The following is a 26,482-nucleotide window of genomic DNA, read 5'->3' as shown; positions in this document are numbered from 1 at the left end:
TTGAACAAGATGGACAGCCAGTAATGCTATAACTGATTTACACTGTGCTGGGATTTTAAATTACATCTTTATTTTGTCTTTTGTTGCTCAGCAGCGTCCTGTAATGTTCAGCTCCACAACCTCCTTTTTGTCCCTGCGCTGTTTGGGGGTGCGCCAGATATGACTTCTGCCTCCTCGGTGTGTATAATGGGCCCGTCTGCCAGCTGCTGATGCCTCTGTGTCACCCCACCATCACCTCCTTGCTCACGTGTCTGATGCCTGTTTGGTTATCACCCTGACTAAGCATATCTCAGACCCCTCCCAGTCACCGCGGACACTGGCATGCAGGTGTGTTTATTTAAGTGAGCCTAGCCCCTCCCCCACTCTTGGGCCAGGGCCTGGATCCAAGCATGCTGGTTAACCTTTTAGGAAGTATTGCATGAGATTATGCAGCACCACCTAAGCCTCAGGCTTCAGACACCATGCACCAGGGCTTCAAATCCTGACTTTTCCTTCAGAGCAAGCTGTCTACTCCTTGGCAGATCTCCTTGTGTCCCTCTACCTTTGTTACCTTACATTATAAACCAAAACGTGAGAGTGCCTAGTTTTAGAGGGCAGACCCTAAATTATCGATCACTGAAGGAGACAGAGGAGCCTGAGCGGATCTGGGTGCAGAAGGACTAAACTGACCAGCAGCCCAAGCCAGCTGGTTGGCCCAAGTGCAGATGCCCGGAGGTGCCCGCCTTTATAAACATTTGGGCTCTCCCCCAGTGCAGGATCACCAAAGAAGATAGAGGGGCCCGAGTGGGGCCGGGTGCAGAAGGACTACACTGACCAGCAGCCCCAGCCAGCTTGCCTGCCCCCAGGTGCAGATACCCGAAGGCACATGTCTTTATAAACATTTGGCCTCTCCCCAGCGCTTGCCTGGGCAAAGACTAGGCCAAGAGCGGGCCAGTCTGCGCCCTTTCACTGCCCAACTAGGCTAGGTTGGGCCACCCATCTTGGCCCTGTAATTTGCCTGTTCTTTGTGACTCAACAAGGTAATAGGACTTGGAAGCCACCAGCAGGCCCTTACCCCCAACACCGGCCATACACCAACCGACAAGACAATTTAGTTAGTTGGAAGAAGTATTTATTTTATATATACTTTCATTAAAATCAAATAAACAATTTATGCAAATCATCATATGCAAATTACTCCATTAAAAACATTTCACTGCAAAATTAATATATACTGTTATAGATACTTTTTTCATTTGCAACCATAAATCATTTTTGACAGGATCCCTTCCTGTCCTGAACCTCCTTTGGACCACACAGGGACTGGTCGTCACCTGTATCCCTAGGTGGGGGGGGGGGCGGTACCCCTGCTTCCTCTGTTCCTTGCCCCCATGCTCAGGGTTCCACTGCCTCTCCAAACACCAATCAGCCAAGAGGTGTACCGGGGCGGCCCAGGGCATGAGGCCCGTGACCACCCCAGTGATCTGGGCTCCCTACCCCCAATCAGGTGTGTCCATCCGCAGGTTGGTCCAGGACTTCAGGATCCTATCTCTGTTGTTATACCGGGGCCCCACCTTTGGGGTCCCCTCTGTTGCTTCCGGTTACTTTAGTCTCTCTTCTTCCGCCTAATACTAAGGAGAGGGTGGGTCAACAAAAAGCCTGTCTGTTCATCCCGCCGCACCAGGAAGAAGAAGGCCGAGCCTTCTGGGGGGGCCGCTTTTATGCCCCCCACTGGCTGGCGGCTGCCCAAACCGGTCCAGCACCGTTGTTGGTCCAAAGTCCTCATTGCGGCGCTACTTCCGCTCCCATGCCTCGTGAGAAGTGCAAGCGGAAGCCGCAGGCCAGCCCCCGCACAACTAGTGCGAGAGTCAGGCCCCCGGCAACCCCGACACCTAAGGGGCCGCGCTACCCCCATGTTGTGGGGGGCGCTTTTCCATAGGACTCGGAAGCCGCCAGCAGGCCTTTACCCCCAAAACCAGTCATACACCAACCAACAAGACAATTTAGTTCGTTGGAAGAAGTATTTATTTTATATATACTTTCATTAAAATCAAATAAACAATTTATGCAAATCATCATATGCAATTTACTCGATTTAAGACATTTCACTGCAAAATTAATATATACTGTTATAGATACTTTTTTCATTTGCAACCATAAATCATTTTTGACAGGATCCCTTCCTGTCCTGGACCTCCTTTGGACCACACAGGGACTGGTCGTCACCTGTATCCCTGGGGGGGTGGTAACCATGCTTCCTCTGTTCCTTGCCCCCATGCTCAGGTTTCCGCCCCCTCTCCAAACACCAATCAGCCAAGCGGTGTACTGGGGTGGCCCAGGGCATGAGCCCCGTGACTACCCCAGTGATCTGTGCTCCCTACCCCCAATCAGGTGTGTCCATCCGCAGGTTGGTCCAGGACTTTAGGATCCGGTCTCTGTTGTTATACTGGGGCCTCACCCATGGGGTCCCCTCTGTTGCTTCCGGTTACTTTAGTCTCTCTTCTTCCACCACAAGGGCGACCTGGGCCCCAAAGGTCCTTCGCCCTCCCCACCAGAAAACAAACACTTGGCGAAGAACCACATATCAGCCATGAATTGGTCAGTACCGGCGTCAGACAAGTGAACTAAGTCCCTATAAAACATTTCCAATCCTTTTAATTGTCTATGAGGGATGTTCCACAAACGGCCCGGACCAGGGCATAGTTTTGCCATCTCTGCGTTAAGTCTCCCAATTGACACATTGATTGTCCTCGGCTTTATTCCTGGGCCCCATTTTTTCCACAGCACCATGTGAGACCAGGCGATGGCTGCGTTAGGGAATTGCTTAGCTAGCTTCGTAATTTCAAAAAATATGGCCTCCCTGAAGGCCTTCCGTCCTAAGTGTACCAGGTCTTGCCTCCAAGGTGAATGATGATGAGGTCCGGGGACTGGAGCCCTGCACATCCACGAGCCAGATCTACCAGCTGCTGCAGCTGTTTAATTCCTTTGCCGCCAACCCCGCACCACCTGAAGGCCACGTCTAAGCTTGCCGCCGGATTCGGCTTACGGAGCTGCTGCAAATGGTATGCCGCCCGACGAACGAATGAATGCCCCAATACCCAAACCACACGAGGAGCCATCTACTGTAATAAAGGGAAAAATGCGTGAGAAAGGATAATGAATTTTAAGATATCACAGATAACCACTGATTAAACCAGTTCTGGCCTAACGTAACGCTTGTAACAGTTGGATGCCCATCTTCCAATGGCTTTCACCTCTGAGATGGGCAAGCCTGCCCCTGCTGCCAAGGTAGCCGCGCCAATCCTGAATGAATGGGGGGAGTAACCCCGAGATTCTACGCCCGCTGCCATTAGTGTAATCTTCAGTACCTCTGCAAATTGGTAGCGCGACAGACATTCCCCATTTGCATGTATGAATAGCGCAGTGGATTTCTCTATAGGGCGCATCTTTAAGTAAGCAGCTAGATTGGCTACAGGACAGATAATTGACCCATGCGCTGCCCGGAGACCAATCCTCGCCCCCTTGCCTAACTGATCAGTTTTAGACTTACGCAGCTGTATGGTGGTAGAGTTTTTAGCGATTATCACATCGGGCCACTGGAGACCCCCGCGTGGTCATTCTTGGAAGTACCTATCATTTCCCCAATGTGGAAGGCCCCATAAAATGCCACTGAAAAGGCCGCTGTGAATAAGGTAGCCTCAAAAGGTGACGATGTAACTAAGGTGACTGAGCCCAGCAATTTTTTGAATAATTGAGGGGTTATGGGCCGCCTGGAGTCTGCCCTGGGACCGTCCGTTCTAGACCACCCCACTAGCGCCTGCTTAATAACAAAGGCATTGAGTTTAGAGTCTTGCCCCCTTAGCTTGGCGAAAAAACGGATGGCTGACAAGTTGGCTTTGGCGCAAGACACTGGTTTACCATTGCTCTTTACATGTTGCAAAAAGGCACAGATTTCTTCGGATGAAAACCAATCTAAGGTGTTCACGGATTTCAAAAACAGTCTATAATGCAAGAAGGCCCTTTCGTATGCCCCCCTTGTGCATGTCGCCAATGATGACACTACTAGGGCTGATAGTGCGGGACACCAATCCTCCACAGTGATGTTGGAAACTCTGTCATCCTCTCCGACGCCTGTGGGTGGAACCTCTGAAAATCCTGCATTAATGTTCGAGACAAGGCATCAGCCGCTTTGTTATTTACCCCTGGAACATGTTTTGCCCGGAATGTGATGTTGAGTTTCAAACAATGTAACACCAAATGCTTAAGTAATCTAAGTACCCATCTGCAACAAGCTTTTGGTCTATTGATAGACTCCACGACTGCCATGTTGTCTGACCAAAATACTCCTGATTTATCTTTTTTTATATGTCGTCCCAGACAGATACCGAGACACTGATGGGAAATAGTTCTAAAAATGCAATATTCTTGGTGAGACCTAGGTTAACCCATTCTGATGGCCAATCAGCCCTGCACCAGGCGGAACCTAGGATAGCCCCGAATCCCACACTGCCTGCAGCATCCGTGAATAGGCCGAAGGAGGGGCTATCTACTGGGAGACGAGGCCAGATTACCGCCCCATTGAAGTCTTGTAGGAAAGCATCCCAGACCCTCAAATCTTCCTTTGCTTCAGCAGACAGTCTGGAGTGGTGGTGTTTCTCGGTCAAACCCGCCAAAGACCTAGCTATGGATTTGGAAAAAGGTCGGGCCATGGGAATGATCCTCAGGGCGAAATTCAATTGTCCCACCAGGACTTGCAAATGGTGAAGGGTGACTTTATTATGGGATAGGACAGCTCTGATGGACCCCTTAAAAACCTGAAGCTTATCTAGAGAAAGGCAACACTCCCCCGCTACGGTGTCAATTTCAATGCCCAGAAAAGCAATGCACGTGGAGGGGCCTTCTGTTTTTTCCTGTGGTATTGGGACCCCGAATTCACTGAACATGGTTGTTAGGGACTGCAGGGCCCATAGGCATTTTTTAGACCGAGGGGATCCCAAAACTAGAAAATCATCCAAATAATGGATCACATTTACATGACCGGTATGCCTGGTGAAAATCCACTGTAAGGCAGAACTAAACTGCTCGAAATAACTGCAGGACACGCTGCACCCCATGGGCATACACTTGTCATAAAAATAGTCCCCGTTAAATTGGAATCCCAAGAGATGGTAATCTTCAGGGTGGACTGGCAGAAGCCAGAAAGCTGCCTCAATATCTGTTTTGGCTAACAGCGCACCGTGCCCCAGACCCCTCAGCTTCTCCTGGGCCTGGTCTACGGTAGCATAACGCACTGAACAGAGGACTGGGTCAATAGCATCATTCACTGAAGCACCCCGAGGATCTGACAGGTTATGAATCAACCTGAACTGACCAGGATCTTTTTTGGCCACTACCCCTAAGGGGGAACAGACAAAATCATTTGTAGGGGGAAGGGAAAGGGCCTGCCAGTCTTCCTAGTGTGCATTCTTTACCAGTTTTTCTAGCAACTACACCGGGGTTCCTCACAACAGACAGAAGATTTCTGCAATGACCTAAAGGGGGGACACGGGTGGCGGGAATTCTAAAGCCCTGAGAAAAACCTTTAATCAGCAGTTCAGCTGAAGCTTTAACTGGGTAAACTTTCAACCAAGGGATAAGAGCATCTAAATGAATGGGAGAAGGCAAGGAGGAACTAGACACTGGGCTTACTCCCCTCCTTAACTTTGTCCCTTGATTTCTTAAGGCATTTAAATTCGGGGTGGGAAGCATGCCCACAAAATGAACAGGAGCGCCTGAATTTGCACGTCCTTGGGGGGCGGGAACATACCTTCCTGTTGAACCTCCAACAAGAGCCTTTTTTTGTCATTTGAATACTGTGCTCAAAAGGGCTGCTTACTAGGTAACTTGTTATTCACGCACTCAAACCAAACATTTACTTCAGTCTGGTCCCACCCGATCGCTGGGTCCTCCACCTTTGCCCACCTGAAATTCCTGTCATATTCTAGCCAAGCGTTCCCCCCATACATATGGTGGGCTTTTAGTATTTTGTTCGCATAGCATATCAGAGCCATACCAATTTCAGGCTTCTTTTTTAGCATAACCAACATAAACACATTGAAACCGAATAACCAATTCGTAATATTCTCTTCAATCTTTGGCTTTTTATTAGTAAATGATGAGGCTTTTGAATCTTTATCTTTTGGTTCTACATCCCTTCTCTTAGCCCTAAATAGGCTGAAAATATCCACATATTCCCCTTTCCATATTTTTTCTTTAATTTCAGAAGCCACATTTGCAGCTAACTTCCCTGGCCTAGATAGCAATGTGTCCAAACCTGTCCCTTTAGCCGAAGCCGGTGTTTTTATGGCGCTACCACCCTGTTCCATAACCTTACCATGCTCTTTTTCCTCTGGAGGATTCTGAGACATCAAGGCCAGTGCCTGGCTGACACAGGGGCTTGAGGTCGTCACCTGTAATGAAGGAACATTACGCGCTGTTGTCAATGCCTCGACCTGGCGCTTAAGTTCTTGCACCGTATTCTGCAATGAATCACTAGCCCATGGGGTCGTGGTGGGAGAAGTTGAGGTTGGCACAGTAATATTGGCTAACATCTGTGACACCGTCAACAAGACTTGGGTTGTTGGGTCTTGAGATGCTCCTGGGAGGGCAATTGCTGCCTGCCCCTGCTCTGTGGTTGTGCCTGCCCCTGGTGCCACCCCCTGAATAGTAGGTGATGCTTGGGCGGGTAACTCCTTGGTGGGTGCTGCCAATCCCGCCAAAGATCGCCGTATGTCAGCCAGCATAGCTTCCACCCCTCCCACCGGACCCGGGATAGACATCACCCCCCCTGGGTGAGGCACAGAATTGTCCACAGAGGGTGCAGCAGATGCAGGAATAGGGGCCCCAATGGTGACTGAGTCAACTATAGGAGGAGGGGGGGGAGGAAACTGTTTGTGCCGGCCTAGGTTGTTGGAGTGCTGCGGCCTGCTTTTTATTTCTCCGTTTGACTGGAGGAAATGCTGCACGCAGGGCTACATGCGTGCGGCGCGGGCGGGAAGGGCCATCCCCACAGTCCTCTCCATCTGAAGGTACAACCTCCCCATCTGAGTCACCGTCACCCAATTTTGCTAAGACCAATTTCAATAGTTAGGCCAACTCAGGAACGGTGCCCTTCCTCTTACCCACCCTCACCCTATTCGATGCCATAGTGTAAAAGACAGGTGAAAACAAGGCCCAAGCTGTGGCAAAGAACCTTCTAAAATTAATTACCCTGAAATATTTTTTTTTTGTTAAAACAACACCAACAGTAAGCTTGAAATCACAGCGGTTAGCAGAACTATTCCACTATTCAACAGCAGGACAAATTCCTGCAAAGCTCAGCGTTTTATCTTAAGGTCTAACCCCACTTTTAGCCAGAGTAATAAATGCAAAGCTTGTAACACCGTATTAGTCACGTAAAATTGCTTTCAATTAATACCAACAGGAAATTAACAGACCGACTGGTAAAACAGCTTCCAAAAACATCTGCTTGAGGATTAGCTTGTTAATAACAGTGCAACCAACCATAAAATGTAACTACAAAATTACATTAAAAATCAATTGGTGCCAATACGATCGCGCTATGCAGTAGAGGAAAAAAGCAGGGGTTAATACCCCTAGGATGCTTTTTAAATACACCAGTTAATAAATCGCATGAAACCCGGCACTGTAGTTATACTGCTGGCCCAGCGAGTTTAGTGCGCCTGACGCTTATTATCCAAAAAGAGAAGGGGGAACCCCTAGCAGGTGAGAGCGCGCACAGCTACAAACACTCCTAAAAACGGAGCCCAGACACTGTGCACCCACTCACCTTAATTTAAATTACAGAAGTAAAGAGGAAACCCCTAGCAGGTGAGAGCACGCACAGACCAACAAACACTCCTAAAAACGGAGCCCAGCCATCGTGCGCACACTCACCTTAATTAAACAGCAGAATGCCCAAACAACGTGCGTCTGGATCACCGCTCCTCTGCCCCCAAAGGCCTGCAGCCTTTCACGAAGCCTGGATGAGTCTCAATGAATACCCAACCAATCTGGATCTCCGCACCTCTGCACCGCCTTCCACGAAGCCTGGATGCAGATAAGAGGAGTCTCGACCAACAAAAAGCCTGTCCGTTCAGGCCGCCGCGCCAGGAAGAAGAAGGGTGAGCCTTCTGGGAGGGTGCTTTTATGCCCCCCACTGGCTCGCAGTGGCCCGAACCAGTCCGGAACCGTCGTTGGTCCAACGTCCTCAATGCGGCTCTACTTCCGCTCCCACGCCTCGCGAGGCGTGCGAGCAGATGCCGCAGGCCAGCCTGCACACAACTAGTGCGAGGGTCAGGCCCCCGGCATCCCCGACCCCTAAGGGGCCGTGCTCCCCCCATGTTGGGGGGGGTGCTTTTCCAGAGCAATGGTAAAAAGGAAACCTATAATGCTGTCCACGAAAGAATTCGCCTTATCTGCATCTATTACAAACTTTGTAACCAAAGCTTTGGGGACCCTTAATAATGAGATTGAAAATGTGGAGGAGCAATTGGGGCCATGAAAAAGCACTCTCAACTGTACCGAGAGCTAATGATGTCAATGACACTCAATCACCTAGTTTAATCACAAATTATGTAGTTATCTCAGTCACTAATGTGTCTATAATCACAATCTTATAATTGACACCAGCAGCAATCAGTTTGAGTAGAACAGTTTAGCGAATCCTCACCCTTTTTCATAAAGCCAAACATCTGGGGAGGAAACAGTTGCCAGGTCCAAAAAACTTTTGAACTAAAAAAAAATATGAAGTTTCTGATTTGGTATGCAACCCTTGCCCCCTTTTTTGCTGTTCTTGGGGCTGTTCTGTCAAAGTTCTGTGAATCATTTATTGACACACTTAGAAGCATAAATGCCTCGATAAAGCCCCTGATTAACCAGGGCATTATCAGGAGGAATGTTATGGCTTCGTATCCTATGCAATCCCATAAAGTGGTCTATCTGGCAGCCTCTGGGGAGGAGGCGCCTACCTTTCAACCGGACAGCGAGTGGGGATCCGTCTTATGGCGGTCCTGATCCTAAATTGAACTCACACAATGTAAAGAAGGAAGGCCAATTTGTGAATTATCGATCTAGCAAACATCTGATTCAACCTCGTGCTGCATAGGGGAACTCCTTCCCACATCCCAGCGCTTGCATTGCACAACAACCAGCAGGACTGTTCAGTTACCTCCAGACGCTTCACCTCTAGTGATAGTCTTAAAGAATGTTCCTTATGTGGACTCCAAGACTTCAGAAGATATATACCAGCTAAAAAGTAAGGTGGTGCACTGGCTGATAAGGTCAACAGATGTTTTTAATTGTGAGACTATGTCCAGTAATATACTTTTGGTTGGCCCTTCCCCAAAAACCGAACAAGGTGACTGTAAAGTTATTAACTTCAGGGATGAATGGATGGTTAGGACCCTGTTGGAAAGGCTGTCTACAACCTGTCCCCAGCATGGTTCCATCCTAGCTGTTCCATTTGGGTACTTTTACAAGCCACTGAGTTCAGATGTAGGGTCTACCACGCTTGTAGTATTTTTGAAATTTCAACATACAACCTGTTTCCTCTCTAGAACATGTTGATTAACTCTGTAATGCAGACTTGCCAGCAGGGACTCCTTAACATCTTAGCCGATCAGAGGAGAATGCCATAGATCCCAATAACACGGGATGGTATTCAGCTGGGGACTCAATTGCCTTCAAGTGTGGCACTGATCATTGTCCAACTCATGACAGGTTCTTAGAGCCTCTGTGGGTTAGTGCTGATGGAGTCCTGCCCCCATCAGTGACTGTCTCAATGACAGAGCCCTCGCTTCTTACTGATGAATGGAACTTGCCTACGTGAGTGGCTTTTTTACCAAATTCTGACAATTGTCAGGCAGACTCTGTAGTGAATTACTATGTAGCGCCTAGTCCTGGATCTGTTCCTAGTTCCATAGTTTCCAGCCCCAAATACAACTGCATGTTCTGGAATGTGGCTGTTTTTGTTTTAGGAAACTAGACAATGCTGAATGGTCTGATACTTTTATGAACTATAGCATTGTGTGCCTGCAGGAGACTTGGTCCCGTGAGGCTGTGTTCAGAAATGGGTTTTCTTCTGCCTTTAAGAGGGGGCCATCATAAATTTTAACCTTGATTTTAACCTCTTTGGAGTTGACAGTACTCTAAACGTTTCTTAATTCTCCGACTGTAATATTTCAAGTAAAATCTAGGGAAATGTTGGTTGTCATTAATTTTTGCCATCTTAAGTTAGTTCCTATTATGCCAAAAATAGCTGCCTCCCTTGATCACATACTCAGTGAAATCCTGGGGGAAGAGATTTCAATTGCAAATGATGTATCTCCAAGAATGCTATCTGTGCGGCGATATGGCGTGACCTAGTTGACTGCACACATTTTGAACACACTCTATATGGAGACACTTTTAACTATTTTGAACAAGTATTCACTGTTTATTGCAATTGACTTAGTAGGAATGAATACTATTGGTGAGGTTACTTACTTTGGCAGAGGCAGGAGTAGCTTAATTGATTTTATTGTATTACCAATATATTATAGGCTCCTGGCCTCTGAATTTGCCATAGTGACAAATTGCCTGAGTGATTGCAGAAAAAGTGCCCCTTTTGGCATATATACTCCCCACATTTTGCCTGATATTGATTCTAACTTGACTGAGAGTGTGCTGGGATCCTGTTAACCGGGTCCAAGCACCAGTGTTCTTTCCCAAAACTGTACCATTGTTTCCATAATTGGCACACCCTGACAGACTGCTAAGATGTTTGTAAAATGTACCAGTGGTACGAAGGGCTTTGTGACCAGGGAGGGTCCCTGAGGGCTGCAGAATGTATTGTGCCATCCTAAGGGACCCCTCACCAAGCACATGCACACTGCCATTACATCGTATGTGTGCTGCTGGGGAGAAAAAGACACTCAGGGTTCCAGGCCCACAAACCAATGCCTGTGGTATAGGTAAGTCACCACTGTAGCACGCCTTTCATCCCTAAGGCAGGGTGAACTAAACAACAGGTGAGGGCATAGTTGTATGAGCAATATGCCCTTACAGTGTCTAAGTCCATTCTTAGACATTGTAAGTGCAGTGTGGCCATATTGAGTACACGGGCTGGGAGTTTGTCATTTCGAACTCCACAGCTCCATGATGGCTTCACTGAAGTCTGGGAAGTTTGGTATCAAACTTCTCAGCACAACAAACCCACACTGATGCCAGAGTGCTTCTTAGAGATGCCCCCTGTATTTTAGCAAAACATCTAGTGCAGGACTGGCCAGTATGTGCCAGCCTGCTATTCTGGACACGTTTCTGACCTCATGGGGTGAGAGCCTTTGTGCTCTCTGTGGCTAGAAGCAAAGCCTGCACTGGATGGAAGTGCTTCACATCTTCCCCCTGCAGGAACTGTGACATTAGGCGGTGAGCCTCAAAGGCGCAGGCCTCCTGTTACAGTGCCCCAGGGCACTCCATCTAGTGGAGATGCGCGCCCATCGGACAAAGCCCCACTTTTGGTGGCAAGTCCAGTGGGAACATTAGGAAAAACAAGAAGTAGGACCACCAATAAGGTGTCCACAGCTGAAGTGACCTTCTCCCTGCAGAATCCTCCATCTTGGATTGGAGAACAGAGACTAATAGGGTTAGTTTTCTGTCCCCTCACCAAAGGGAGTAGACACCAGAAGGGTGGAGTCACCGTCAGGGTCAGTAGCCTTTGGCTACTGCCCCCGGCCCCTGTAATGCCCATAAATACAGGATTTAAGGCCACCCCTGAACCCAGCTCACCAGACTCCTGGTGACTTCAGGAAGACAAGAAGAAGAAGGACTGCTAGCTGACCCCCAGCAGAGAACACTGCAGACACCAACTGACTTGTCCCTAGCCCTACCGGCCTGTATACAGCTTCTGAAGCCCCTGCTACAAAAAGGTAACTCATCCTGCAGGCCCAGCGATCTCTTCAAAACCCCAAGAGGACTGCCTGCCCACCAGAGGACCAAGATCTCCAGAGGACAGCAGCCCTGTCCACAAGGAAACTCCAACAAAGGATTCCAGAACTGCCCCAGATCCGAGAGCCCTGACTACTCTGCACCCAACGGCCACGGCCCTTGTACAGTTGGCCCACCGGTCTAGAACAGGTCCCCAGGCGATTCCAACCTAGTGTCCACCCTGGGTTGACCCTTCCTGACCAACACAATGACACCGGCAGACTAAATCCAGACCCCCGTGAAGGATCCAAACGAAGATACCCAATGCCAAAAGGTACCCTGCACCTGCAGCCACCTGGCCTTAGAGATCCCGACCTCCAGTGCAGCAACATGCAGCAGGTGGCCCTCCTCTCTGTCCAGTCTGTGGTTTCCCTGAACCAACCTCCTGGACCCAGCCTGCATCCTACTTGTGATCCCTGGGGTTCCCCTATTCAAAAGCATTGTGATTCTGATGTTGAGTTTGCACCCTGCACCCAGCCCCACCTCTGCCACTGAGCGTGCTTCCTTTATTGCCGTTGTGTGTACAACAAATGCTTTGCACTACCCTCTGATTAGCCCAACTGTTTGATCACACTACCATAAAAGAGAGCATTAGTTTTATCTACTTTACCCTCTGTTAAATCTCTGGGGAGCCCCTGGTCTCTGTGCACACTATGGGCCTGATTCTAACTTTGGAGGACGGTGTTAAACCGTCCCAAAAGTGGCGGATATACCACCTACCGTATTACGAGTCCCATAGGATATAATGGACTCGTAATACGGTAGGTGGTATATCCGCCACTTTTGGGACGGTTTAACACCGTCCTCCAAAGTTAGAATCAGGCCCTATATCTCATTTTGATATAGTATATACAGAGCCAGCTTCTTGCATTGGTGGATCAGCGGTGGGGTCTGCGACTTTGCATTTGCTGGAATACTCAGCCAATACCTGATCACACAACTAAATTCCACAATTGCCTTTAGTAACTGATTTTGATTAATCTGGCAATTTTTCTAAAACTTTAAAAGTCCTTCTAAGGCCTTGGTTTGGCCCCCTTTCTGCTCCTCTTTTTACAGATTTAAAAGTTACTCTTGTTTGGGGTAAGTATCTAGAAGTAGGTTTTTAGTTCCTAAAAGTAATCCACAACTTTCGCAACAAAGCGAGCAGCTCAGAGGACATTGTTTTGGAACTCAATCTCACCCTTTACATCCATCTTGGGATGGGAGAGTTAAAGTCCCTCTGCAGGCTGCAAAACATTAAAACAAATTCCACCCATGCCAAGGTGAAGATCCAGGAGCTCTTGTTGATTACAAAAGGGAACACCCTGCTGAGGAGGAAGACCTCCCCTCAGATAGGGAAGATGTTAGGGATGAGGAGGATGAACTCCCTCCTCCTCACCTAACTACCTAACTTGGGAGAACAGGGCGGCCCCAAGGCCCCTATTTCCAAGGGTAGTGCTCAAAGGTGGGCCTTCCAGAGGGGAGTCCAGTTCCTCTGGGAACATTGAGGGCAGCCTTAATGAAGAGGACCTCCTTTGGCAAGGATGGCCAAAATATTAGCTTTGGAGCAACAGCTCCTAGCTGTAGAGAGTGAGAGAGAGCAGAAATAGGCTTAGCACCCATTAAATAGGGCCAGAGGGCATTCTGATGACCTTAAAACCCCCAAAGGGATTGTCTCCAAACATGAGGAAGGTGATGACATCACCAAGTGGTTCACAGCTTTTGAGAGGGCTTGTGGAACCAGAAAACTGCAAAAGTCTCATTGGTGATTTCTCCTTTTGGGAACTTTTCACTGGTAAGTGTAGGAATAGGCTCCTCACAGTCACTGGTGCAGATGCTGAAGTCTACAATATAACCACATGAAGGCTACCCTAATTGAGGGCATTGGATTCACCACTGAAGAGTATACAATTAGGTTCAGGTGGGCTCACAAAACCTCCAACCCGTCCTGGATTTATTTTGTAGACTACTCAGTGAAAATACTAGATAGTTGGATAACTGGCAGTGAAGTTCATGACTATGATGGGCTTTATAATTTGTTTATGAAAGAACAACTTTTAAGTAGCTGCTTCAATGAAAAGTTGCATCAATATCTGGTATTTCTCCCCAAGAATTGGGAAAGAAGGCAGACGACTGAGTCAAGACTAGGGTGACCAAGACTTCTATTGGAGGTGACCAAACAAAAGGGGTTACAAAGCCTCCCCAGGGGAAGGTTGGCGAGACACCTAAAGATAAATGTAAAGAGTCTTCTCAAGGGCCCAAAAACCTGTTCCAGGAGGGTGGGCCCAAGCCTCTTCAAAATCTTCACATAGGTAAAAACTTTGATCCCAAAAAGATCTGGTGTTTCAACTGTAAACAGCATGTACACCGAACTGGAGACTTGGCCTGTCCCAAAAAGAATCCCCCTAGCACTGCTCCAGTTAGTACTAATATGGCCAGTCTCCAGGTGGGATCAACAGTGTGCCCAGAGCAAATCAGGGGTCACACCTAAGCTACTTTAGTCTCTGAGGGTGGGTTAGATGTTGCCACTCTTGATGTCTGGTCCCTTAATATGAACAAATACAGACAGCCCCCCTTGATTAATAGGACAAAAGTAGAAGCCCTGAGGAATACAGGTGCTAGTGTCCCCATGGTGACAGAAAAACTGGTTCCCCCAGGACGGTATCTGGCTGGACAAACATATCCAGTCACCAATGATGACAAAGGTTCTTCTCATGGATATGGTGAACTTAAAATGGGTAGGAGTTACTGGCTTGAAACCAATAGTGGTCTCTTCTGCAATCCCAGTGGATTGTTTGCTAGGGAATGATGTGGAGTCCTCGGCTTGGGCTGAGGAAGAACTCAAAACCCATGTAGCCATGCTGGGAATCTCTGAACTGGTGTGTGTGAAAACTAGAGCACAAAGTCAAGCACAGGGTGAAAAAGAAGTGTTGGAGCCTGGAATAATGGGCAAACCTTCCAAGACAAAGGGCAAGAAGACTGGGGGACCTGCTTCCCAGCAGCAAAAGATACAAGACACCTCTTCTCAGGAAGTAGTCTTATCCTTTGAGGGACTGAGTCCATGGAGCTGAACCCTTATCAGGTAGATCTCCTAGGTCAAGGAGGACCCTCAAGGGAACAGCTGTGCCAGGGACAGAGGTCCTTTCCCACTCTTGAAGGCCCGAGGCAGCAAGCAGCTGCATTGAAAAAGAGAGATGTCAGGGGCTCCCACAGGGTCTATGGGGAGGATGGGGTCCTTTACCCTGAGGCCAGGGACCCCATACCTGGTACAACCCGGAGAGTGGTAGTGCCTCAGCAGTTCAGCGAGCTTATCCTCACTTTGGCCCATGACATCCCACTAGCTGGGCATCTGGGACAGACAGAAACTTGAAATAGGCTTCTAAGCCATTTCTACTGGCCCAATATGTCTCAGAAGGTGAAGGAGTTTTGTTACTCCTGTGTCACCTGCCAAGCCAGTGGTAAAGCAGGTGGTCACCCAAAGTCCCCCCTAATTTCACTTCCTGTGTTGGGGGGTCCTTTTGAAAGAGTTGGTGGGGACATTTTGAGTCCACTTGAACCACCCACAGCCTCAGGAAATCAATACATACTGGTAGTAGTGGATCATGCGACAAGATATCCTGAAGCAATTCCCCATAGGTCTACTACAGCTCCTGCAGTAGCAAAGGCCCTGATTGGTATTTGTACCAGGTTATGGCTTCCTAATGAGGTGATTTCTGACAGAGGTACAAACTTAATGTCAGCTTACCCGCAACACATGTGGAATGAGTGTGGGGTGACTTTAAGTTCACCACACCATACCATCCACAAACCAATGGACTTGTTCAGAGATTCAACAAGACATTGAAGAGCATGATCGTGGGGCTCCCTGAAAAACTCAAAAAGAGATGGGATGTCCTCCTGCAGAGCTTGCTTTTTGCCTACAGAGAGGTACCTCATAAGGGAGTAGGGTTTTTCCCTTTTGAACATCTGTTTGGCCACCCTGTTAGTTGACCACTTGCACTTGTAAAAGAAGACTAGACTGGGAGAGACCTCTGCATGAGCCTAAACAAGATGTGGAGGCCTATTTGATTGACCTCTGCTTCCCACATGGAAAAGGCATCCAAAAACCTGGAGGCCAGCCAACAGCTCCAGAAGTTGTGGTATGACCAAAAGGCTGCACTGGTAGAATTCAAGCCAGAGCAGAAGTTATGGGTTCTGGAGCCAGTGGCTCCCAGGGCAGTCCAGGTCAGATGGAATGGTCCTTACCCTATCCTAGAAAAGGAGAGTGGGGTAACTTACTTGGTAGAACTGGGCACCAGCAGGACAATCAAGAGGGTGATCCATGTAAACCGCCTAAAACTCAATTGTGACATGGCGGATGTAACCATGCTAATGGTCACTGACGAGGAGCAGGAAGCAGAGAGTGAACCTCTCCCTGACCTCCTCTCACATGACCCTAAAGATGGGTCAGTTGATGGAGTTGTCTATTCAGACACCCTCACTGTCCAACAGCAAGCTGACTGCAGGCAAGTCTTACAGCAGACTGCTGCACTCTTCTCTTTGACCCCTGGACAGTCCCACCTGTGTACTGATTATGTGGACACAGGAGATAGTTTACCTGTCAAAAACAACATTTATAGACAGTCTGACCAATTGAAGGAGAGCATCCAAGTTGAAGTCCACAAGTTGGTGGAGTTAGGGGTGATTGAACCCTCTGATAGCCCCTGGGCTAACCTCAATCCAAGGATGGGAAGAGAGAGATGAGGTTTTGTGTTGACTACAGAGGACTCAGCTCTGTCACCAAGACACATGCTCACCCTATACCAAGAGCATTATTAGGTACAGCCAAATTTCTTAGTACCTATGAATTAACTGCAGGGTACTGGCAAATGAGAATGGCACCTGGAGCAAAAGAAAAGGCTGCATTCTCTACACCTTATGGGCATTATCAGTTCACTGTTATGCCCTTTGGCCTAAAGAATGCCCTTGCCACCTTCCAAAGGTTGGTGAATCAAGTCCTTGCTGGCTTAGAGTCCTTTAGTGCAGCATATCTAGATGATATTGCTGTCTTTAGCTTCTCCTGGCAGGATCGCCTGATCCACCTGGGAAAGGTTTTGCAGGCTTTGTAATCAGCAGCTTCAGTATTAAGGCATGAAAGTGCCAGATAGGGTGTCGCGTAGGCTCTCATTATTCTAATGAGACTACTGGATTTTGAGCAGCAAGATCCTCCACAGTGTGGGAGACTGAGTCTGACCCACGGTGGGTGACACCTGTCGCTCCAAATCCGGGTTTTGCTCCGGCTAACTAGCAGTGCCTCATCTCTCCCAAAAGGTAGAGATGACTGGGCAGCCGAGCGCATGACATATCTACTTCTCAGGGAAGTCGTGGTCACTCAGGTCGCATCCGGTTTTCTCATTCACAATTCGATCTCACATATAAATGACAATGAAAGCAGTATACGTTTTAAAGACTGTTTTAATAAAACGACTGCATTTTATATAGCAAAGCGTGAGCTGCAATAACCAGAATGACACAACATAACAATATAAAAATGGTGATGATGAGAGTGAAGCATAAGAATAATGCTATCATATTGCCACTAAAGTCAATGGACTATTTTCTATCTGAATCATAATTTGAGCACAGCATGTTAAGCTCTAATTCTGCCTTTCAGGTTCCCCCGGGGGAACATCAACCCTCATACCTGAGCAAAGGCCTGTAGTCTGCGTTAGCATCTGCAGCGAAGCATTCAGCATACAGTTGTGGTTTCCTGGCTGGAATCTCCCTCTTAACGTGTAATGGGACTAGGAAGTGTTTTTATAATAACACAGCTAATGTTCTAAGAAAATGTCCCTACGTAGGGATGTGTATTTTCTACAAATGTTGGAGACTAAACCTCTACCATGTTCACCGGCAATGTACCAAACGGTAGCCTTAACTGAAGCACAAAGTGATCAAGAATGTGTTGCTTGAGAACACAGTGCTGGGTTAATCAAAACAGTTAGATAGAAAAAATTAAAACAAGACCGTAAAACTGGTTATAGTAAAAATAACAATGCAAAGCTGAATAAAATATATCTAGGTCAAAATGCACAGCGGCCTAATGTATGAAACTAAAGTGCATGGAGCCATAACTAAAATGGCTACACTACACCCTCCCCTTGTCGGTTGAAAGTGGTTCAAGCCAAAACTAAAATTTCTCAACCTAAGATATATATAAAACCCTAGTCAATTTTGACAAATTAAAAGGACACACAAGCACACTACTTGGCAATTTATAACATGAGCATGTGGCTTATAACCGAATCCAATGATAATGTCAATTTAGAAAAGTTCCAAATTAAGTATGTCATGGAAAGTAGGAGATCTTCCACTTCGGCAGGTGACAGAACCGGAAAGTCCACGCCAAAAATGATCGAGGAGCAAGTGTGTTCCATAGCCCCAGTATCAACCAAGGCAGCATCCCGTGGAGTGCCCATTCATGAGTTGATGACAACTTCCTCCAGGAAGGGCAACTCATAATAACCTTCACGTAGCAAACGCAGCCTCAGTGCGCATATCTGGTAATGAACCCTCAGCGAGAACATCAACAGATCAGCATCTATCGCCGGGGGCGCTGCTGTGAAAGACAAACTTCCAGTGCTTGTTCAAAAGAGCACCAAAGGCACCAGAACACGGGCTACACACAATACATAACCGGTCTGAATGACAAAGACCAGTCACACTCCAAATGCTCCAGGAGTGTTACTCCAAAATGCTGCATCATACGTTCACCACACAGCTGCGCTGATGGGAGCACCGTCATTTGTCCTTGTTGCGGCGGGACAGCCATTGCGCATAAACAACAGCAACAGCAGGATGCCAGCTAATAAAGCCAAAGTTATCGGAAATCCCCCAAAAATACTACCGGAAATTGAGTGGATAGCTGAAGGTTTCAAACCGAATATGGAGGAGAAGGTGTGAACGAAACCAGAACCAACAGCTTTGAAAAAATGTGCGATTCCAGTCATACTGGACGCATTAAATATTCGTCCCACGAGTTCACCAAAGTGTCTTGGAAAGTTCGTATTTAACAGGGACTGTATTTCTGCTGATGACCTTGCCACTTGAAGTGTGTAGGTCTCGCGCGCAGATGTAAGGGCCACATGCTTCTGAAAGAATAAAGCCTTGAGTCTACTCAACTTGTCAAAATTCACATTTGAAGTAGCAGTGTGAGGCCAGATATCAGCCACCTCCTTAAATTTAATGGGGGGAAACAGTATGTTCCCGCAGCATGTAACGACCTTAGAGACTGAAACAACGTAAACTATTCCGGCTCGCATGCCACAACAGTCTTCACTATTAAGAAGGACGTAGCTGCAGTTTGAAAGCACCTGGAACGTAGTTCTAATCGAGGGGACTGGAACTCTCTTAAGATACCAAGCCAAGTTTGCAGCCGAGGCGTTACACGCCCCATGCAAAGACAGCTGTTTACAAATCATCGAATGGCTGACAGAAGTCTAGCATTCTCTACCACTAAGAAAGACCTTTTTCATGCCATTTGAGCATTTGTACGAAAAGGGAAGCTCCCACACCTCATAGATGTAACTACCTCCTTAAATTTAGTGGGGGGAAACCGTACGTTCCGGCAGCATGTGACCTTAGAGACCAAAACTGTTGCACCGCGGCACGAGCTGAACATTCGGCTCGGGCCACGGCGCGCAGCACAGAGGCACACCGCACCCCCAGCCTCTCGTGCAGCATACGAGGCCCCAAATTGGGCATGGGTCCTCGTTTCTTTATCGTGCGGCCTACATTCGGGCATGTTTAACCCTTCCCCACTCACCTGCTATTATGTCTTTTTCTTTCTGTCGCCCTCATTTGTGCCTCCCTTTATGTTTTTCCTTCTTTCCCATTAATCCCCTCTCTTCCCAGCATGCTTTGGTTCCCTACTTTCTATGGCTCCTTGTCCATTACTTTCTATGTGGTTTTCCCTATCTAACATGGTGTCCTTGCACTTCCTGTTGGTCGCTTCCTGTTTTTGGGCATTTAAGGGCTGTGTTTCTTTCTCTCCTTGCGCTGCAACACTTTCTGTTTGGATGGTTTCTTTGCTCCTTCTTCCTTGTGTCTGAAACTGGTTCACGTCAGTTCCAGTGTTTTTTCTTGTTCTTTTTGATCTTGAGTTTACTTTTGACTTTGCTCCTGTTCCAGGAAATTTTCCTTTTGGAGGTTTTTTCCCCTTAATAGGGTTTTTTTTTCCCTCTGGCACTAATTCTGTAGGACATGGCCTGCCCTTGGCGTTCCTATCGCCTGCAGCACCGTGGCTACCAGAAGGAGTCGCCCCTACCTGGGCCAAGGCCGAACATTCAGGAACAAGAACCTCCCCATTCGTTCAGCAGACTCCAGGTTAAAGCAGCGCGTAAGTCATAACAGATTGCAGCGCCCAATACACCCGACGTCGTCTAACACCATGGATGATACAGTGGCGGCTGCTGCAGATCCTGATCAGTCCCTTCTGGCAACCATTCAGCAACAGGCTCAGGAACTGCAACAACTACGCAATGAGAATGCTGCTTTACAACAGGCTGTGGTTTTCCGCAGTACCGATGATCCAACCGTCTCCACCTCAACCCCTCTTTACTCTGGTGAACCAACAAAACTGCGAGAGTTCCTAGATGCATTAACTGTTTATTTTGCCTTCCGACCCACACAATTCTCCCACGACAAGACAAAGGTGGGTTATCATATCAGTGCTCTATCCGGTCCTGCCTTGGCCTGGGCAACTCCGATGGTATCATCCAATGACCCTGTATTGTCTGATTATCCAGCCTTCGTGAATCGGTTTAAACAGATGTTTAGTCGTCCAGGATTGGCGGCCTCTGCTGAAGAAGCACTGTGTGACATCCAACAAGGCTCTCAGGATGTCCTCCAATATATTACATGCTTTCGACAGCTTGTGGCCGAGACAACCTGGTTGGAACGAACTCTGGTTACTCTATTCCGTAGAGGGTTAAAGGAGGAGATCAAAGACGAGTTAGTGCACTCCACCCGAGTTGAAGATCTTCGCGATCTTATGGATCTAACTCTTTCCATCGAATATCGTCTCCAAGAACAACGTTTGGAGAAAAGAAAGAACAGAGGACCTTCCCAGCCAAGTACCTCACGTGTCTTTTTGCACCATCCGGAGAAACCTTGCCCTCCCGTCAGAGAAAAAGAAGGTGAACTTATGCAGGTGATCCTACTCGTGGCCCACTTTCCGCCAGTGAGCAGGAAGAAAGACGTAAGAAAGGATTGTGCCTGTATTGTGGTGCTGCCGGTCATGTGCTTCGTATCTGCCCCGTTCGTCCTCTAAGGCCATCGGGAAACGCTACTTCCCATCCTCTATAAGAAGGGAGGGGACGGGATCAACTGCTATACCTTCCATTAGTTCATTTAAGGACCATGCCACTACTTTGTTTATGCTTCCTGTGACTTTTCTGTTACCTGACGGTCGCGAAGAAAGAACAACAGCCTTACTTGATTGTGGTGCTAGTGGCATTTCTATGGATAAATCTTGGGCCACAACACAACAAATACCAACACGACCCAAGGAAGTCCCGGAACAAGTACACACAGTGGATGGGTCCTCAATATCTTCTGGTCCGGTCAATACTACCACCCTGATTCTAAGTTTACAATTTGGGAACCACCAAGAAAACATCTAATTTGACCTAATATCATCTCCCAATCATACTATCATTTTAGGAATTCCGTGGTTCAAAGACACAGGGGTCATTCTGAACCCCGGCGGTAAAAGGCTCTTACCGCTGGTCAGAAGACCGCCATAACACCGCCGCGGCCGCGGGAAACCGCCACGGTCATTCTGACCCGCAACAGGCAAACCGCCAAAAACCCGACATCCACAAAAGTCCGCCACACCAACGGCCAGGGAAAACTGGCGATGACCAAACCTCCACCGTCACGCCAACAGAAATACGCCCATACCATTCCGACCCACGAATCCACACGGCGGTCTTTCAACCGCAGTATTCCATTGGCGGTACACACCGCCGCGCTCAAAATACACACACACTTACAAAACACAACCACATTGGACAATTCAAAATACACACACCTGATACACATACAAACACCACTCCCACACACCCAATACAATATAAAACACACACCCACATCACCCACAAATCCCTATGACCACCATTTATTGACTAAGGCCAGAGAGAGACACTACCAGCTAGTACAGAGCATTCACAGGCACATAACACCATCACTCACACAACATCCATGCACAAAACACCACACTCACCTCACTCATCACCACAAACACCACCTCACACCTCATCCACACCACCCCATGGCACCCCAAAGACACCCCAGGTTTTCAGACGCTGAACTCAGGGTCATGGTGGAGGAAATAGTTCAGGTAGAGCCCCAGCTCTTCGGGACACAGGTGCAGAACACCACCATTGCCAGGAAGATGGAGCTATGGCAAAGAATAGTGGACAGGGTCAACGCTGTGGGACAGCATCCACGAAATCGGGATGACATCAGGAAGCAGTGGAACGACCTACAGGGGAAGGTGCGTTCCATGGTATCCAGACACAACATCGCGGTGCAGAAGACTGGCGGCGGACCCCCACCTCAACCCACAGAATTTACAACATGGGAGGAACAGGTCTTGGCGATCCTGCATCCTGAGGGCCTCGCAGGAGTAGGCGGAGGAATGGACTCTGGTAAGTCTAATCTCAACTACTTCACCCCCCCCACCAGCATGCCAAATCATACCCCCACCCTCCCCCCACCCCATCACACATCCTCCTTGCTAATGTCTCACCATCACAACCCACCCATCCCAACACCAAGCCCTGCATGCCACCACAAACCATGGACACCCATCACCTAAGCATGCCCACTGCACATACCCATCCCCCCCCCAAACCACCGTCACAGCAGCCCCCACAAAGGAATGCCAGCACTGGGGTACACGGGCAACCACCCATTACACGCTATGGCACACACAAAAGCAATAAACATACTCTTATACCCCTGCAGGACCTGAACGCCACGACACCGCCCAGGAGCGTCCAGAAATGTTCATTCCACCCCCAGAAGAGGCCCACAGTGATGACAGCAGCTCTGTCTCCCTGGACCCAGATGACCAGCCCGGCCCATCGGGGACCTCGGGACAGTCGGTTCCCCACAGACAGCCACAGGCCACAGCAGACCTACCCCCCTCTGGGAACACCAGCACAGCACCCACCCAGCGGGCCCATGCCTCTGTCTCCAGGACACGTCAATCAGCGGTGTGTCCACCACTACAGGGCACCCAGGTTAACCCACCACCCTAACAACAACAGGGACCTGGGGGCAGTGGTAGTGGGCACACGGTCCAGGGGACAGAGGCCCAGGGAAACAGGGGAACTGGGAGGGCTACTGTGCGACGGGGGGGGACAGGCCCAGGGAACCCACTCTCCACGAGGCCCTATCCTCCATCATGGGAGCATACCACCACTCCCAGGAGACAATGGCGACGGTCCTGGCCAGGTTCCAGGAGATCCAGGTACTGCAGGAGGAACAGTTTATGGGGTTCAGGGAAGAACTCAGAAACATCAGTTCCGCAATGTGGCACCAGAAAGGGCCCCTGTCACTAGCATGGACCAAGAACAGGCGACCACCTCCGCCGGCGCTAGTGGACCGGAGGCCCCGACACAAGAACAACAGGCCACCAGAACCCCACCCCCTGCAGAAGGAGAACCACCCCGCAAGCGGGGCCTGAGATCTACAGTAGGAAGAAGACAGAGTAAGATGCCAAGACCCCCGCCAGGAAAGGATACCCCCTGATTGTCATCCCACTGTCCCACATTGTCACCCTGTCCAACCTTAAACTGCCCCGCTCCACCTTCCACAGGCATATGGACAATGCACCTGTGAGACTAAAAATCTGGACTCTGCCATGGACATTCCTCCACCATCACCCATCACCAAATTGCAACCATTACCCAAAATTGAGCACTTTAATAAACACACTTATTGCACAAAAATAATCTGGAGTCTGCCTGTATTTTTTAACAAATGTATTACACAGAACCGTGCCAAAATGTCCAGTTACATTGTGATGACAACATACCACTGTCACACGGCTGTAGTCCATGGGGAAACAAAGCAGAGGTCACGGAGTGGGGACCACATCTCTGAAATTGGAAGGGAAAGTCACAACTCAGTTAACATACACTGGGGGGAAACTCAGACAGTAGAGAGGCAGGAGACTTTAAGTAAATGTAAAAAGCCGGTGTTGATTCTTACCTGTATGTCATTGAAAATACTGCTGTATTACTGTGTCCCTGTTGTCTGTGTCGTCCTCTTCGTCTTCCTCCTCTTCACTCTCCGCAGGCTCCACAGCTGCCACAACACCACCATCTGGACCATCCTCCTGCAGGAAAGGCACCTGGCGTCGCAAAGCCAGGTTGTGAAGCATACAGCAGGCCACGATGATATGGCACACCTTCTTTGGTGAGTACATTAGGGATCCACCTGTCATATGGAGGCACCTGAACCTGGCCTTCAGGAGGCCGAAGGTCCGCTCGATCACCCTCCTAGTACGCCCATGGGCCTCATTGTACCGTTCCTCTGCCCTGGTCCTGGGATTCCTCACTGGGGTCAGTAGCCAGGACAGGTTGGGGTAACCAGAGTCACCAATTAGCCACACACGGTGTCTCTGAAGTAGTTCCATCACGTAAGGGATGCTGCTATTTCGCAGGATGTACGCGTCATGCACTGACCCAGGGAACTTGGCATTTACATGGGAGATGTACTGGTCAGCCAAACAGACCACCTGGACATTCATTGAATGATAACTTTTTCTGTTCCTGTACACCTGTTCACTCGTGCTGGGGGGGGGACCAAAGCAACATGTGTCCCATCAATTGCACCAATGATGTTGGGAATATGTCCAAGCGCATAGAAATCACCCTTCACTGTAGCCAAATCGCCCACCTCAGGGAAAACAATGTAGCTCCGCATGTATTTCAGCAGGGCAGACAACACTCTGGACAACACCTTGGAAAACATAGGCTGTGACATCCCTGATGAAATGGCCACTTTTTGGAATGACCCACGTGCCAAAAAATGGAGTACTGACAGAACCTGCACTAGAGGGGGAATCCCTGTGGGTTGGCGGATGGGTGACATCAGGTCTGGCTCCAGCTGGGCACAGAGTTCCTGTATAGTGGCTCTGTCAAGCCTGTGTGTTAGTATGACATGTCTTTCTTCCATTGTCGACAGGTCCACCAGCGGTCTGTACGCAGGAAGATTCCTCCATCTCCTCGCAAGTCCCAGCGGACGGTGCCTAGGAAGGGCAACATGGAGCACAGAGTCAATCAACCCACAGGTACGTTCCCACAGCTTGCACAGTACACGATTCTCAATGCATTTAATGGCTTGTATGAGTGTTGATGCAAGGCTTAGGTATGTGTGATGCAGTAGAATTGAAGCCATGTGGGCCCTTGAAATGGCGGCTGCCTGACCTGTGAAGTGCGACAGTGGGATGTGAGGTCAATGCTCTGGCGTGGCACACCGTGGCGATAGGCAGTCGAAGACCGCGGCGCAAAGCCGCATTGGTTAACATTGAACCCTATGGGTCTCAGGAGCCAATGACGATGTGCGCCGGCCGCCGCGGTACGCACCGCCGCGGGCGTGACCGCCATTTTCTATCTGCTTAATCACTCGAGACCTGATCACCCACAGGAGAGGACCTATACTGCAAGTGCTGCTGTGACCTCGGTCTGGAAGAGACAATGGCTGCTGCGACTGGGGAAAGGGCCCCTGCCTTCACTTCTGAAGAATTGGAGAAACTCGTGGATGGGGTCCTCCCCCAGTATGCGCTACTCTTCGGTCCTCCAGACCAACAGGTAAGTACACTGGGACCATGCTTTGTGGCCAATGCCTGGGTTGAGTGGGGTGAATGAACGATGGTGAGGAGGGGAGCGAATGAGGCATGCATCAAACGACAGATGAGAGCATGTGCCACATGGCAAGGGTGGGCATGGGGGGCCACTCACATCGAGCATGCAGAAAATGATGATATTTTATTTTCTCCCCCTGTACATGTCACATAGGTCAGCGCCCATCAGAAAATCGACATTTGGCGTGCCATCGCCAAGGACGTCCGGACCCTGGGGGTCCACAACAGACGGGGCACCCACTGCCGCAAGAGGTGGGAGGACATCTGCTGCGGGAGCAGGAAGACCGCGGAGGCTCTGCTGGGGATGGCCTCCCAACGTAGGAGGGGTGGCACTCGTCAATTGACCCCCCTGATGTCCCGGATCCTGGCAGTGGCCTACCCCGATTTGGATGGGCGCGTGAGGACATCACCGTAGACACAAGGGGGTGAGTACAAGCACATTCTGCTGACTTTGAGCGCAGTGGAGGTGTCTGGGTGGGGGAGGAGGGCTGTGGGTATCCCTAGGCCAGGGCGATTTCCGTTGGCTAGGCCCCTCCGTTAGGCATCGCCCTGTGCCCCCGCCCCCCACCTCTGTAGGTTGCCTAGTACAGCTAATCATGGCCC

The sequence above is a fragment of the Pleurodeles waltl genome, chromosome 12 (genome assembly GCF_031143425.1).
Source record: "Pleurodeles waltl isolate 20211129_DDA chromosome 12, aPleWal1.hap1.20221129, whole genome shotgun sequence".
NCBI lineage: Eukaryota > Metazoa > Chordata > Amphibia > Caudata > Salamandridae > Pleurodeles > Pleurodeles waltl.
The sequence above is the reverse complement of the archived record's forward strand: the minus strand, read 5'-3'. Positions refer to the sequence as shown.